Source organism: Rutidosis leptorrhynchoides, chromosome 9 (genome assembly GCF_046630445.1).
Source record: "Rutidosis leptorrhynchoides isolate AG116_Rl617_1_P2 chromosome 9, CSIRO_AGI_Rlap_v1, whole genome shotgun sequence".
Classification (NCBI taxonomy): domain Eukaryota; kingdom Viridiplantae; phylum Streptophyta; class Magnoliopsida; order Asterales; family Asteraceae; genus Rutidosis; species Rutidosis leptorrhynchoides.
This window is the reverse complement of record NC_092341.1, coordinates 276157457-276172555: the sequence shown is the minus strand read 5'-3', so window position 1 is coordinate 276172555 and position 15099 is coordinate 276157457.

Here is a 15099-nt window from a genome sequence, read left to right as displayed (position 1 = left end):
CAGGAGAATCAAATCTTATAAAGATTTAGAAGATTTCTTTAAATCCCTTGAATTCCGGAAATCAACTTTAGCTATGTCAAAAGTTAAGACGAACATTTAATTTCCTCATTTCACACTTTTGTGATAGCTTCGTTTATACTCTTCCTATAATCAAATCGTTTTATCCATTGATAAAACTCTATTTTTCAACTCGTATTCATCATTAAGATATTCTTGTTGTAAACAATGACGATCTCTATCAAATTTCATGACTGTGATTTTCATGAACTCCTCTTTATTTTGTCTACCCTAATATTGTGGCATAAACGCTCAAGGTTTAAATGAGCTCACTATTATTCATAACACATTTCATGTATCCAATTTACTAAAATGACTTGTAAAACATCATCAGTCCTTTATGAGAAAACCTAATCAGCTGACACTCTTGTTAATCCTTTAGATAACCACCGCATTAATAATAAAATGCACTTCGTAGAATTTATGGATCGTAAGATTTAAACGCTAGAAACAAAACAATATCCTATTAGTTGGAATTCAAGAAAGGCCCCGAGCATACCTGGGAACGTGAAGACCAAATAAAATGAAAATATCCTCACCTGTTTACAAACAACGCCGACTGATGGCAACAACTAAATTTCGGGACGAAATTTCTATTAACAGGGGGATACTGTGACAACCCGTAAATTTTCGGCAAAATTTAAACAAAAATCTTTATATGATTTCATTTAACCTCGACTAATTCCGACGATTCACGAACAATTATTTGTAAATAATTACGCATTAATTTGATATATTAATATTATTATAATTAATATCCTTTTTAAACAAGATATCAATAATTAATATCTTTATTATCAGTATTGTTATTATGAATAAAAAAATATTGACAAATATTCTTGGAAAAGTAGTAAATCAATTTGTTTATTTTAAAAAAAAATATAAAAAAATCCTTAAAATAAATGATTTTTTTAATAAAATAAATAAATAAATTAATTAATTAATTTTTAATTAAAAATTATAATGGAAAACTACTTTTATTATTTTATTTTGTGCATTATCCCATGACCTAACATTTAATACTTTTGAATTTTAAAATCCCATTAAAAATTAAAATATTTATTTTTCTTTTAATTATTTTATTCTTTTTACCTAATTTTTTCAAGTATAAATACCCCTCATTTCTCATTCAAACTCACACCAAAATTTCTCTCATTCTCTCTTTGAAGAATTACTACTAGTAAGTATTCTTTTCTTACTTTTTACTTTTTACTTTTTACTTTTTTACTTTTTACTATTTACTTCGGTTTATTATTTTTTTTTACCGAAACATGTAAATAATGTTATAAATTATATGCAATTAAAATTAAAATAAATAACATGTTATAATTAGTAATATATGTTACTAAAAATTATTAAAGTATTTTTATGAATTAATATATAGGAGTTATAATTAAAATCGAATTAATGAATATATATGTATATACGCACCTAACGTGAAGGTTATAATTAAAGATAGCGTACAAAGACTACAAACATCACCGCTACTTGTGGCCTAGGGTGATCCTTGTTACCATTATGGGACGCTTGTGGATCTCGAATGCCAAGACTTAGATTCTGGTCAAGAGATCCTGGGCCGCTCGGTAACAATAGATCATTCGAGTGACTTGCATGTTAGCGACGAAGTTTGGGCGAGATTGTACAACATCTTTGTTAAGAATTATAACCCGAACATTCTTAAACTAGAAGCTTACTAGAAGTGGAAGTTTTTCATAAATAGTAGGTTTCCAAAAATAGAAACTTTTGAGAAATAGGAACTTTTCTCGAAAACCATCACTGTCAATATAGTTGCTATATTAATAAACATACTTTATGTCAGGTTAGACATTAACTAATCAAACGTTATACCTCAAGGTTGATATCCAGATCACTTACTTGCTTTACTTTCCTTCTTGCGTGGAATACTTCAACTGCTATTTAATGTGAGTTTTCATAGCTCCCTTTTTATCAATATTTTTGGGCTGAGAATACATGCGCAACTTTTATAACTGTTTTATACGTTAGACACAAGTACTAACTATTAAACTGTGATATGTTGGGCTATGATCAGCAAGTCCCCAACCGACAAGTATAAACGATAACTTGTTACGGGAAAAACTTGAAAGTCTAGTCTAAATATCAGTACCAACTATTAAACTATGCTATACCCGGCTATATCCGACTAAGTCCCTACAGTGATATTTTTAATTGCTGCGGCATTCTTAATTATTGGGGATAGGCCTATCGGGAGTAACGTCCCCGATACATTTGACTAAGTCTTTGTATTACTTGATAATGAAATTAAACGACAAGGACAGAACAACTTGTCACAGGGCAAACAACGTTTAGTCTAAATATCACGCACTGGCATAACTTTTTGATCCTACGGGAGATCAACTTGACTAGATCTGAGTGATCTACTTATGAAAACAAATCTTATGGTCTAACACTATTACTGAAATCATTATTTATGACAAACCTATGAACTCACTCAACCTCGTGTTGACTTTTTAAGCATGTTTATTCTCAGGTACTTAAATATTGCTTCCGCTGTATATCTACTGCTTTGATGATGATTGCTTGCTATGCTTGGAGTCTTCATTACATATCATATTAATTAAAGACATATTTATCTTCCGCTGCAAAACTCAACAAAACGTCTCATGTAGAGTCATTCTCGTTTGTACAACTGTGATTTGATATAATTAGTCACAATTACCCCAGGCCCTATTTGGGGGTGTGACAGAAGTGTTAAGTGCACTAATGGTAGTTATGAACTTCGACAGTCTTTAAACACCGTTCCTTTGTTCGATTGGTTAACCATGGTTATTGTGTTGTAGTGTATGCATATTATATTTGTTCAAGTTAAATATGCTATTGTTATGCTAATTTGGTTATTGGAAGTTATAGCTTGTATTTATGACGATAAGCTAATTGTGTTTGCTAGCATGTATACGGTATGCGAGTAAGTGTTTGCAAATAGATATATTATATATATATATATGTGTGTAATTATTGCATTCACTAAGCGTTAGCTTACCCTCTCGTTGTTTATCTTTTTATAGGCTCCGGCGTGGACAAGGGTAAGGGCATTATTTTGAATTAGAGATCCCGCTTTGTTGATTGGGGGACGCTTTTTGGATTGAGTTAGCTTTTGGAGTTTGACCGAGACTTGGTTAGTTTAACCCCAAACACCGTGCTCGTAGTGTCGTTTGGAAATTAAACTCACGTGGTCGAAACTCAAACTTTTGTATGAAACTCGTAAAACGGCCGATGTGGGCCCTACTTTGTAAAACTTATTTTATGATTGATTCGTGTTAGTTTTACATATTGGAACTTGTTGTTAAAAGCGTTTCGTCTAAATATGTCGGGAAGTGGCCAATCTTTTTCACGTTTAAAGACTTTTTGGACAGACAAGTTTGGCGCGCCGCGCGTGAAATGTCATGTTCTTATTGATTAAAAACGTTCCATATTAATTGATTTCGTTGTGAGGTTTTGACCTATATATGAGACGTTTTTCAAAGACTGCATTCATTTTAAAACAAACCATAACCTTTATTTCATCAATAAAGGTTTAAAAACTTTACGTAGATTATCAAATAATGATAATCTAAAATATCCTGTTTACACGCGACCATTACATAATGGTTTACAATACAAATATGTTACAATGAAATAAGTTTCTTGAATGCAGTTTTTACACAATATCATACAAGCATGGACTCCAAATCTCGTCCTTATTTAAGTATGCGACAGCGGAAGCTCTTAATAATCACCTGAGAATAAACATGCTTAAAACGTCAACAAAAATGTTGGTGAGTTTTAGGTTTAACCTATATATTATCAAATCATAATAATAGACCACAAGATTTCATATTTCAATACATCCCATACATAGAGATAAAAATTATTCATATGGTGAACACCTGGTAACCGACATTAACAAGATGCATATATAAGAATATCCCCATCATTCCGGGACACCCTTCGGATATGATATAAATTTCAAAGTACTAAAGCATCTGGTTCTTTGGATGGGGTTTGTTAGGCCCAATAGATCTATCTTTAGGATTCGCGTCAATTATGGTGTCTGTTCCCTAATTCTTAGATTACCAGACTTAATAAAAAGGGGCATATTCGATTTCAATAATTCAACCATAGAATGTAGTTTCACGTACTTGTGTCTATTTTGTAAATAATTTATAAAACCTGCATGTATTCTCATCCCAAAAATATTAGATTTTAAAAGTGGGACTATAACTCACTTTTACAGATTTTTTTACTTCGTCGGGAAGTAAGACTTGGCCACTGGTCAATTCACGAACCTATAACAAATATGTACATATATATCAAAGTATGTTCAAAATATATTTACAACACTTTTAATACATTTTGATGTTTTAAGTTTATTAAGTCAGCAGTCCTCGTTAGTAACCTACAACTAGTTGTCCACGGTTAGATGTATAGAAATAAATCGATATATATTATCTTGAATCAATCCACGACCCAGTGTATACATATCTCAGTATTGATCACAACTCAAACTATATATATTTTGGAATCAACCTCAACCCTATATAGCTAACTCCAACATTCACATATAGAGTGTCTATGGTTGTTCCGAAATATACATAGATGTGTCAACATGATAGGTCGAAACATTGTATACGTGTCTATGGTATCTCAAGATTACATAATATACAATACAAGTTGATTAAGTTAAGGTTGGAATAGATTTGTTACCAATTTTCACGTAGCTAAAATTAGTAGTTTTTATCAATTTTGTTTTGCTCGCCATTTCTTCGTTTCTAATCCGTTTTCAGTGATTTAAGCGGCCACGGTTTCGTATTGAACTTGACTTTATGAAACTAAACAGAAAATGTATAGGTTTATAGTCGGAAATACAAGTTACAAGTCGTTTTTGAAAGAGGTAGTCATTTCCGTCGAAAGAACGACATCTTGATGACTGTTTTGAAAAACATACTTTCACTATGAGTTTAACCATGATTTTTGGACATGATTTCATGTTCATAAGAAAAATCATTTTCCCATAAGTATAGCTTTTAAATAAAAGATTTTCAAAGTTTTTAATTATCCAAACCAAAGCAGCCCCCGGTTGTAACTACGACGGCGTAAATCCGGTTTTATGGTGTTTATCGTGTTTCCGGGCTTTAAATCATTAAGTTAGCATATCATATAGATATATATCATGTGTTTAGTTGATTTTAAAAGTGTAGTTAGAAGGAATAATTTTATTGGCGAACAAGTTTAGAATTAACTAAACTATGTTCTAGTGATTACTAGTTTACCACTTCGAATATGATAGCTTTTTATGTATGAATCGAATGATGTTATGAACATCATTACTACCTTAAGTTCCTTGGATAAACCTACTGGAAAAGAGAAAAATGGATCTAGCTTCAACGGATCCTTGGATGGCTCGAAGTTCTTGAAGCAGAATCATGACACAAAAACAAGTTCAAGTAAGATCATCACTTGAAATAAAATTGTTATAGTTATAGAAATTGAACCAAAGTTTGAATATGATTATTACCTTGTATTAGAATGATAACCTACTATAATAAACAAAGATTTATTGAGGTTGTATGATCACCTTACAAGATTGGAAGTGAGCTAGCAAACTTGAAAGTATTCTTGATTTTATGTAACTAAAACTTGTAGAATTTATGAAGAACACTTAGAACTTGAAGTTAGAACTTGAGAGAGATCAATTAGATGAAGAAAATTGAAGAATGAAAGTGTTTTTAGGTGTTTTTGGTCGTTGGTGTATGGATTAGATATAAAGGATATGTAATTTTGTTTTCATGTAAATAAGTCATGAATGATTACTCATATTTTTGTAATTTTATGAGATATTTAATGCTAGTTGCCAAATGATGGTTCTAACATGTGTTAGGTGACTCACATGGGCTTCTAAGAGCTGATCATTGGAGTGTATATACCAATAGTACATACATCTAAAAGCTGTGTATTGTACGAGTACGAATACGGGTGCGTACGAGTAGAATTGTTGATGAAACTGAACAAGGATGTAATTGTAAGCATTTTTGTTAAGTAGAAGTATTTTGATAAGTATCTTGAAGTCTTTCTAAAGTGTTTGAATACATATTAAAACACTACATGTATATACATTTTAACTGAGTCGTTAAGTCATCGTTAATCGTTACATGTAAGTGTTGTTTTGAGACCTTTAGGTTAACGATCTTGTTAAATGTTGTTAACCCAAAGTTTATAATATCAAATGAGATTTTAAATTATTATATTATCATGAAATTATGATATATTAATATATCTTAATATGATATATACATTTAAATGTCGTTACAACGATAATCGTTACATATATGTCTCGTTTCGAAATCCTTAAGTTAGTAGTCTTGTTTTTACTTATGTAGTTCATTGTTAATACACTTAATGACATATTTAATTATCATATTATCATGTTATATATAATATAACAATGTATTAATATGCTTCATATATATTTAGTAAGACGTGGTTATAACGATAATCGTTATATGTATCGTTTCGAGTTTCATACGTCAATAGTCTCCTTTTTAAGTATATAACTTATTGTTACTATTTTTAATGAGATACTTGATGATCATTATATCATGTTAAACATATATATTTATTCATTTATGTATCATCATGTCATATACAACTTATAGCGTTCGTGAATCATTGGTCAAACTGGGTAATCAGACGTTTACAAAATTTCCGTTTCAATTAACCAAGTCTTAACAAGTTTGATTGCTTAACATGTTGGAAACATTTAATCATGTAAATATAGTTTTCATTAAACATATAATCATAGAATGGTTCGGAAAAGTTCGGATCACTACAGTACCTACCCGTTAAATAAATTTCGTCCCGAAATTTTAAGCGATTGGAGGTGTTGGCTCATCTTCTGGAAATAAGTGCGGATACTTCTTCTTCATCTGATCTTCTCATTCCCAGGTGAACTCGGGTCCTCTACGAGCATTCGATCGAACCTTAACAATCGGTATCTTGTTTTGTTTAAGTCTCTTAACCTCACGATCCATTATTTCAACGGGTTCTTCTATGAATTGAAGTTTTTCATTGATTTGGATTTCGTCCAACGGAATAGTGAGATCTTCTTTAGCAAAATATTTCTTCAAATTTGAGACGTGGAAAGTGTTATGTACAGCTGCGAGTTGTTGAGGTAACTCAAGTCGGTAAGCTACTGTGTAACATCCCGCCTTTTTCCATTTACTTTTCCGTTATACTAATTTAAACTCCGTTATATGTTTATAACATCTCCCGTTAATACGCGTTTTAAAATATTCCGTTTAGGTATTTTCCGCACCCGACTACAAACTCGAGGGACTAAAATTGACACGGGGCAAACTAGTTGACTAGGTCAACTAGTCCACCCCAATCACCACCACTCAACCATCTCCCTCTCTCTCTCTCTCTCTCTCTCTTTCTCTCTAGCAAGAACACACACACATTTACCAAATTCATTCAATCATCATCTAAATTCGACCTAGGAGGCTTACAACAAAATAAATTACATATTCGTGATCCTCTCTTCATCCTCTTCATTTTGGTACCAACTTCATCTCGTTTGGGTAACATTTCTAAAACTCTAGATTTCTCTAAATTCGTGTTTTTGACTTGAAATGGTGTTAGTTAGTGTCTATGGCTCATTGTGATGTCGTGTATGTAATTTGTATGCTCGATCTCGTTGTTTTAGTATAACTAGCATAAACTTGAATTTTGGTGTGTTGTTCTTGAATTTTGGATGATCATATGTTGTTAGATGTTAAAAGTTCATGTTCTAATTGTGTTCCTAGTATCACTAGCTTCAATTTGATGTGTAGGTTGCTTGAGAAAACTCCATAAACTTGATTAGTGATTTTTGGTGAATTTGGGTTAGGGTTTGATAAGCTTGAAATGAATAGATGATACATTGAATGCCATGAATTATTGTTAGTAAGTAGTTAGTTGTATTGTATGCTCGATTACCTACAAACGGCGTGTTGTATGTATGTATTAAATGCCCGAATCATAAATGTGCACTTATCAAATTCGAGTATTAAATGTGTGCATTAATCGATCATTTATTTTGGAAAGCCGATTGTTACAAATAATGTTTTTGGTTGGTGAAATATATTTAGTTGTGTTCTTTGTCAAATTACCTTTCCAACGATATAAGGTGCGAGTTCTAAGAGTTAGCGGTTTGTAATTTATGCTTGAAAGAGTTTTGATTTGGGACTTGAACAATTGAGACTGACCAGGTACCAGCGCACGGCCAATGCCGCGGCGCGGCCAGCTTATGTCGCGGCGCGACATAAGCCGTGGTCAGGTTCTGACCTCCATGTCCAAAATACGAAAAATGTTTGGCATACTACGGACCTCCGATTCACATGAAACTTGTTCTAACATGCTCATATATGATTAAAAACCTCAGAAAAATAGTTCGGGACCCGACCCGAACATGTTGACTTTTTCGTTGACTTTGACCCGACCAAGTTGACTTTTAATCAAACTTAACCAAATATTTGTGCAATCGTTCTAACATGTTTTTATACTTGTACCTTGCATGAAACATGATAATTTGATTCACATGCTATTATGATCGAGTCTTAACGAGCCATAGGACTAATTGAACATCTTTGACCTATCGTGTTTACCGTTATTGATACAACCTATTATTTAGGTCAAGACTAGCATTGTTCTTTGCACACGTTTACTTGTTGAAGTACTTTACTACTCGTGCACTCAAGGTGAGATCATAGTCCCACTTTTACTCTTTTTGAACTTACATTTGGGATGAGAAAACATAAACATTTCTTTACTAAGTGAACACAAGTACAGGAAAACAAACATTCTACATACGAGTTTAGAACAAAATCCTCAATTCGATTATCATTAGTTACACTTGCCGGGTGTAAGCGAGAACTTATGTTGTATGGATCCATATGGGTTTGACAAACCCTCATTCAAACGGTTCGCTACCGTTTACGAATGAAATATATTTTCGAGAAACAGTGTATGTTCTAGCACTAAGTGATGGGGTTCTATGGAAGGAATGTTAAGCATTGATAATTGGGTGCTCGTGAAACAAACTTTTGGAATGTATTACTATTATTTCATTGATGCAAATCTTGTGGTTCACTTGTACTTACTTACTTAAACCTATGATTTCACCAACGTTTTCGTTGACAGATTTCTATGTTTTTCTCAGGTCCTTGAACGATACATGATACATGCTTCCGCTCATTATTTTGATACTTGCATTGGATGTCGAGTATATATGCATACACGGAGCGTCTTTTGGCTACTTTTAAATTGTGTCGCATAAGTTTCATTTGTACTTATAACTTTGTAACGTAACTTGTGGTGGAACTATTCTCGTAAACTTTGAACAATCTTTACATTTGAAATGAATGCGACATATCTTTTGGTCAAACGTTGTTTTAAAGACTTATGACCACGTAACGGGACCTAAGTAGACGGCGCCGTCAATGACGATTTTGTCGGGTCGCTACAGATGGTATCAGAGCGTTGGTTGTAGGGATTTAGAGTTCATTAGTGTCGACCCCGAGTCATAGGGTACATTGGTGAGTCTAGACTACAACCGGCATATAGACTTGAAGTAGGAATTACTTGACTACTTGTGCATTTATACTCGAATGCTTCTACTCATATCTACTCTTAGTTCATCTTAATCTCACGTTGTTTAATTTGATTGACACGCCACCTTGACTATATGAAATGATGTCGAATGCACATATGAATCAGGGTAATATAATTTACGGGATTATATTACGGTGACTCATATGAACGTTCCGACATTATGACATAAAGAATTTAAGGCGAGTCGAGGAAAAACTTCTCTTTATCTTTATTCTATATCACGGTTAGTATTATTGAGAATACTAATCAATGATATTCTTGTGTCTTGAAGGAACAATGGCTCCTCGTCGTGTACGCCGCAATGAAACTCCCGAACAAGCTCTCGAACGGATGATAGCTACCGCCGTAGATGCGGCCATGGCCGGTCACTCATCCAACAACAATAATAATAACAACCACAACAACAACAACAACAACAACAATGGAGCCGGTAACTCAAACGAAGGATGCTCCTATAAAGCTTTCATGGGGTGCAAACCTCACACTTTTGATGGAACCGGGGGACCGGTCGTGCTCACCCGATGGTTTGAGCAAACGGAAGCCGTCTTTAGCATAAGCGGTTGTCGGGACCAAGACAAGGTCAAATACTCCACTCACACCTTCGTCGGTGTCGCTCTTACATGGTGGAATACTTATGTACAATCGGTGGGTACCGATGAAGCTCACGCCCTCTCTTGGGCCGACTTGAGGGAAAAGATGATTGTCGAATATTTCCCTCGTGAAGAAACCCGAAGGCTCGAACAAGAGCTAAGAACTTTAAAGGCGATCGGAAATGATCTCAAGGCTTATAATCAACGATTTTCCGAACTAGCCTTGATGTGCCAAAATCTTGTGAACCCCGAAGCTTTAAGGGTTGAACTTTACATGGATGGTCTTCCAAAGAGCATCAAACATGGAGTAATGTCATCCAAACCCCCTAATCATCAAGAAGCTTTGAACATGGCCCGCAAATTGATAGAGACAGTGGACGAAATCGTAGTACCGGCACCTAAAGCCGAGGACAAGTCGGGTAACAACAAAAGAAAATGGGAAGCTCCCCAATCAAGCAACAACAACTTTGCCAAGAAATCTTTCACCTCCGACGGCAAGAAGGGTTATGCCGGAATTCTACCTCTTTGCAACAAATGCAACAAACATCACTTTGGCGAATGTAGTAAGCTAATTTGCCATCGGTGCCAAGGAATTGGTCATAAGGCCAACGATTGTAAAAGTGCCACTCCCGTCGCTCGAAAGTGGCCCAATGCACCAAAGACGGGCACTTGTTACGAATGTGGCCAAACGGGCCATTATAGAAATGCATGCCCGAAGAGGAAAGATAACCCCAATACGCGCGGCCGAGCTTTCAACATCAACACCGAGGAAGCCCGGGATGACACTGAACTAGTCACGGGTACGTTTCTTCTCAACAATTCTTATGTCTCTTGCTTATTCGATTCGGGTGCCGATAAATGCTTTGTATCCAAGACTTTGACTCATTCTTTTAGCACTTCACCTCTTCCATTAGATACCACTTATACCATTGAAGTGGCTAACGGGAAACTATTAAGTGCCGACACATATTACCGGGGGTGTACGTTAAACATTTTGGGTAAGGAATTTGAAATTGACTTGATACCCATGGAACTAGGAAGCTTTGATGTAATAATCGGTATGAATTGGTTAGTCAAAACGAAATCTCACATCCTTTGTGATCTTAACGCAATCCGAATTCCTATCGAGAATGGTGAACCTTTGATTGTTTATGGCGATAAGAGTTGCACCAGACTCAACCTCGTTTCGTGCCTTAAAGTTAGAAAACTACTCCGTAAGGGTTGTTTTGCGATCCTTGCCCACGTTAAGAAAGTCGAGTCCGATGAGAAGCATATCGATGATGTGCCAATTGTTAGTGACTTTTCCGATGTATTTCCCGACGAATTGCCGGGTCTTCCACCTCATCGACCGGTTGAATTCCAAATCGATCTTATTCCGGGAGCCGCACCCGTAGCACGTGCACCGTATAGACTTGCCTCATCCAAAATGCAAGAATTGCAAAGTCAAATCCAAGAACTACTTGACCGTGGTTTTATCCAACCTAGCCATTCACCTTGGGGCGCTCCGATTTTGTTTGTTAAAAAGAAAGAAGGATCCCTACGAATGTGCATTGATTATCGTGAACTAAAAAAATTGACGGTTAAGAACCGATATCCTCTTCCTCGCATCGATGACCTCTTTGATCAACTACAAGGGTCTTGTATATATTCGAAAATCGATCTCCGCTCGGGTTATCATCAATTAAGGGTTAAGGGGGAAGATGTCTCCAAAACCGCTTTCTGGACTCGTTATGGTAGTTATGAATTCCTCGTCATGCCATTTGGTCTCACTAACGCACCGGCGGTGTTCATGGATCTTATGAACCGCGTGTGCAAACCGTATCTCGATAAGTTCGTTATTGTGTTCATCGATGATATATTGATCTATTCTAAAAATGAAGAAGAGCACGAACAACATCTCCGACTTGTGCTTGAACTCTTGAGACAAGAACAACTTTATGCCAAATTCTCCAAGTGTGAATTTTGGTTGAAGGAAGTTCAATTTCTTGGTCATGTTGTAAGTGATCAAGGTATTAAAGTCGTTCCCACGAAGATCGAAGCCATTAGTAAATGGGAGACTCCTACTACTCCTACTCACATTCGTCAATTCTTGGGTCTCGCCGGGTACTATCATAGATTCATCGAAAACTTCTCTTTGGTTGCACGTCCTCTAACCGCATTAACTCACAAGGGAAAGAAATTCATTTGGGCAACCGAGCAAGAATCCGCGTTCCAAATCTTGAAGACAAAGCTAACCACCGCTCCTATCTTGTCACTTCCCGAAGGCAATGATGATTTTGTTGTATATTGCGATGCCTCGAAACATGGTTTTGGGTGTGTATTGATGCAACGAAAGAAAGTCATTGCTTATGCCTCCCGACAATTCAAAATTCATGAACGAAACTACACGACGCATGATCTCGAACTCGGAGCCGTTGTCTTTGCACTTAAAATGTGGAGACACTATCTTTATGGAACCAAGAGTACTATCTTTACCGACCACAAAAGTCTCCAACACATTTTCGATCAAAAGCAACTAAACATGAGACAACGACGGTGGATTGAAACTTTGAACGATTACGATTGCGAGCTTCGTTACCATCCCGGGAAGGCAAACTTAGTAGCCGATGCCTTAAGTCGAAAAGAAAGAGCGGTGCCTCTTCGTGTCCGAGCTTTAAACATCACCATTCACAGCAACCTCAATAGTCAAATTCGTGTAGCCCAAGATAAGGCCCTTAAGGATGAAAACCTTTCACACGAGCTCTTGAACATTCTCGTCTCTCGATTCGAAATTAGGGAGACCGGACTCCGATATTACGCTGGAAGGATTTGGGTGCCTAGTTATGGGGGCCTACGAAGCCTTATTTTAGATGAAGCCCATAAGTCACGATACTCGATTCACCCCGGTGCCAATAAGATGTACCACGACCTTAAACAACTATATTGGTGGCCGAACATCAAAAGGGACGTAGCTACTTATGTTTCCAAGTGTTTGACATGTTCCAAAGTCAAAGCCGAACACCAAAGACCGTCCGGACTACTTCAACAACCCGAGATCCCGCAATGGAAGTGGGAAAGAATAACGATGGATTTTATCACCAAACTACCAAAAACGACGGGCGGTTATGATACCATTTGGGTTATTGTTGACCGTCTCACCAAATCCGCACACTTCCTTGCCATGAAAGAAACGGACAAAATGGAGAAACTTGCACAACTTTACATTAAGGAGATCGTAGCCTGACACGGTGTACCTTTATCGATTATCTCCGACCGAGATGGCCGTTTTGTTTCTAGATTTTGGCGTACATTGCAAGAAGCGTTGGGAACGCGTTTAGACATGAGCACCGCAATATCATCCTCAAACCGATGGACAAAGCGAACGTACAATTCAAACCTTGGAAGACATGTTACGAGCTTGCGTGGTTGATTTCGGAAAAGCTTGGGACAAGCACTTACCTCTCGCCGAGTTCTCTTATAACAATAGTTATCACACGAGTATTAAAGCCGCACCTTTTGAAGCGCTATATGGCCGCAAATGTCGTTCACCTCTTTGTTGGGCCGAGGTAGGCGACGTGCAAATTACCGGACCCGAACTCATTCACGAAACCACCGAGAAAATCGTTCAAATCCGAGATAGGCTTAGGACGGCCCGAAGTCGTCAAAAGAGCTATACCGACAAATGACGCAACGATCTTGAATTTCAAGTCGGTGACCGAGTAATGTTAAAAGTCGCACCTTGGAAGGGTGTAATCCATTTTGGGAAACGCGGGAAGCTAAATCCGCGGTATATTGGTCCTTTCGAAATCTTGGAGCGTATTGGAACCGTTGCTTATCGTTTAGATCTTCCGCCTCAACTGAGTTCCGTTCATCCTACCTTCCATGTATCTAACTTGAAAAAGTGTCTTGCCGAACCCGATATCGTCATCCCTCTCGAGGAACTTACTATTGATGACAAACTTCATTTTGTGGAGGAACCGGTTGAAATTGTGGACACCTCCGTCAAGACTTTGAAACAAAGCCGAATCCCGATTGTTAAAGTCCGTTGGAATGCCAAAAGGGGACCCGAGTTTACTTGGGAAAGACAAGATCAAATGCAAAGGAAGTATCCTCATCTATTCATGAATTCAGAAACGCAAGATCTCGAGGAAGAAACAACGACTACTATGCCTACTTAAATTTCGGGACGAAATTTCTTTTAAGGAGTAGGTAATGTAACATCCCGCCTTTTTCCATTTACTTTTCCGTTATACTAATTTAAACTCCGTTATATGTTTATAACATCTCCCGTTAATACGCGTTTTAAAATATTCCGTTTAGGTATTTTCCGCACCCGACTACAAACTCGAGGGACTAAAATTGACACGGGGCAAACTAGTTGACTAGGTCAACTAGTCCACCCCAATCACCACCATTCAACCATCTCCCTCTCTCTCTCTTTCTCTCTAGCAAGAACACACACACATTTACCAAATTCATTCAATCATCATCTAAATTCGACCTAGGAGGCTTACAACAAAATAAATTACATATTCGTGATCCTCTCTTCATCCTCTTCATTTTGGTACCAACTTCATCTCGTTTGGGTAACATTTCTAAAACTCTAGATTTCTCTAAATTCGTGTTTTTGACTTGAAATGGTGTTAGTTAGTGTCTATGGCTCATTGTGATGTCGTGTATGTAATTTGTATGCTCGATCTCGTTGTTTTAGTATAACTAGCATGAACTTGAATTTTGGTGTGTTGTTCTTGAATTTTGGATGATCATATGTTGTTAGATGTTAAAAGTTCATGTTCTAATGGTGTTC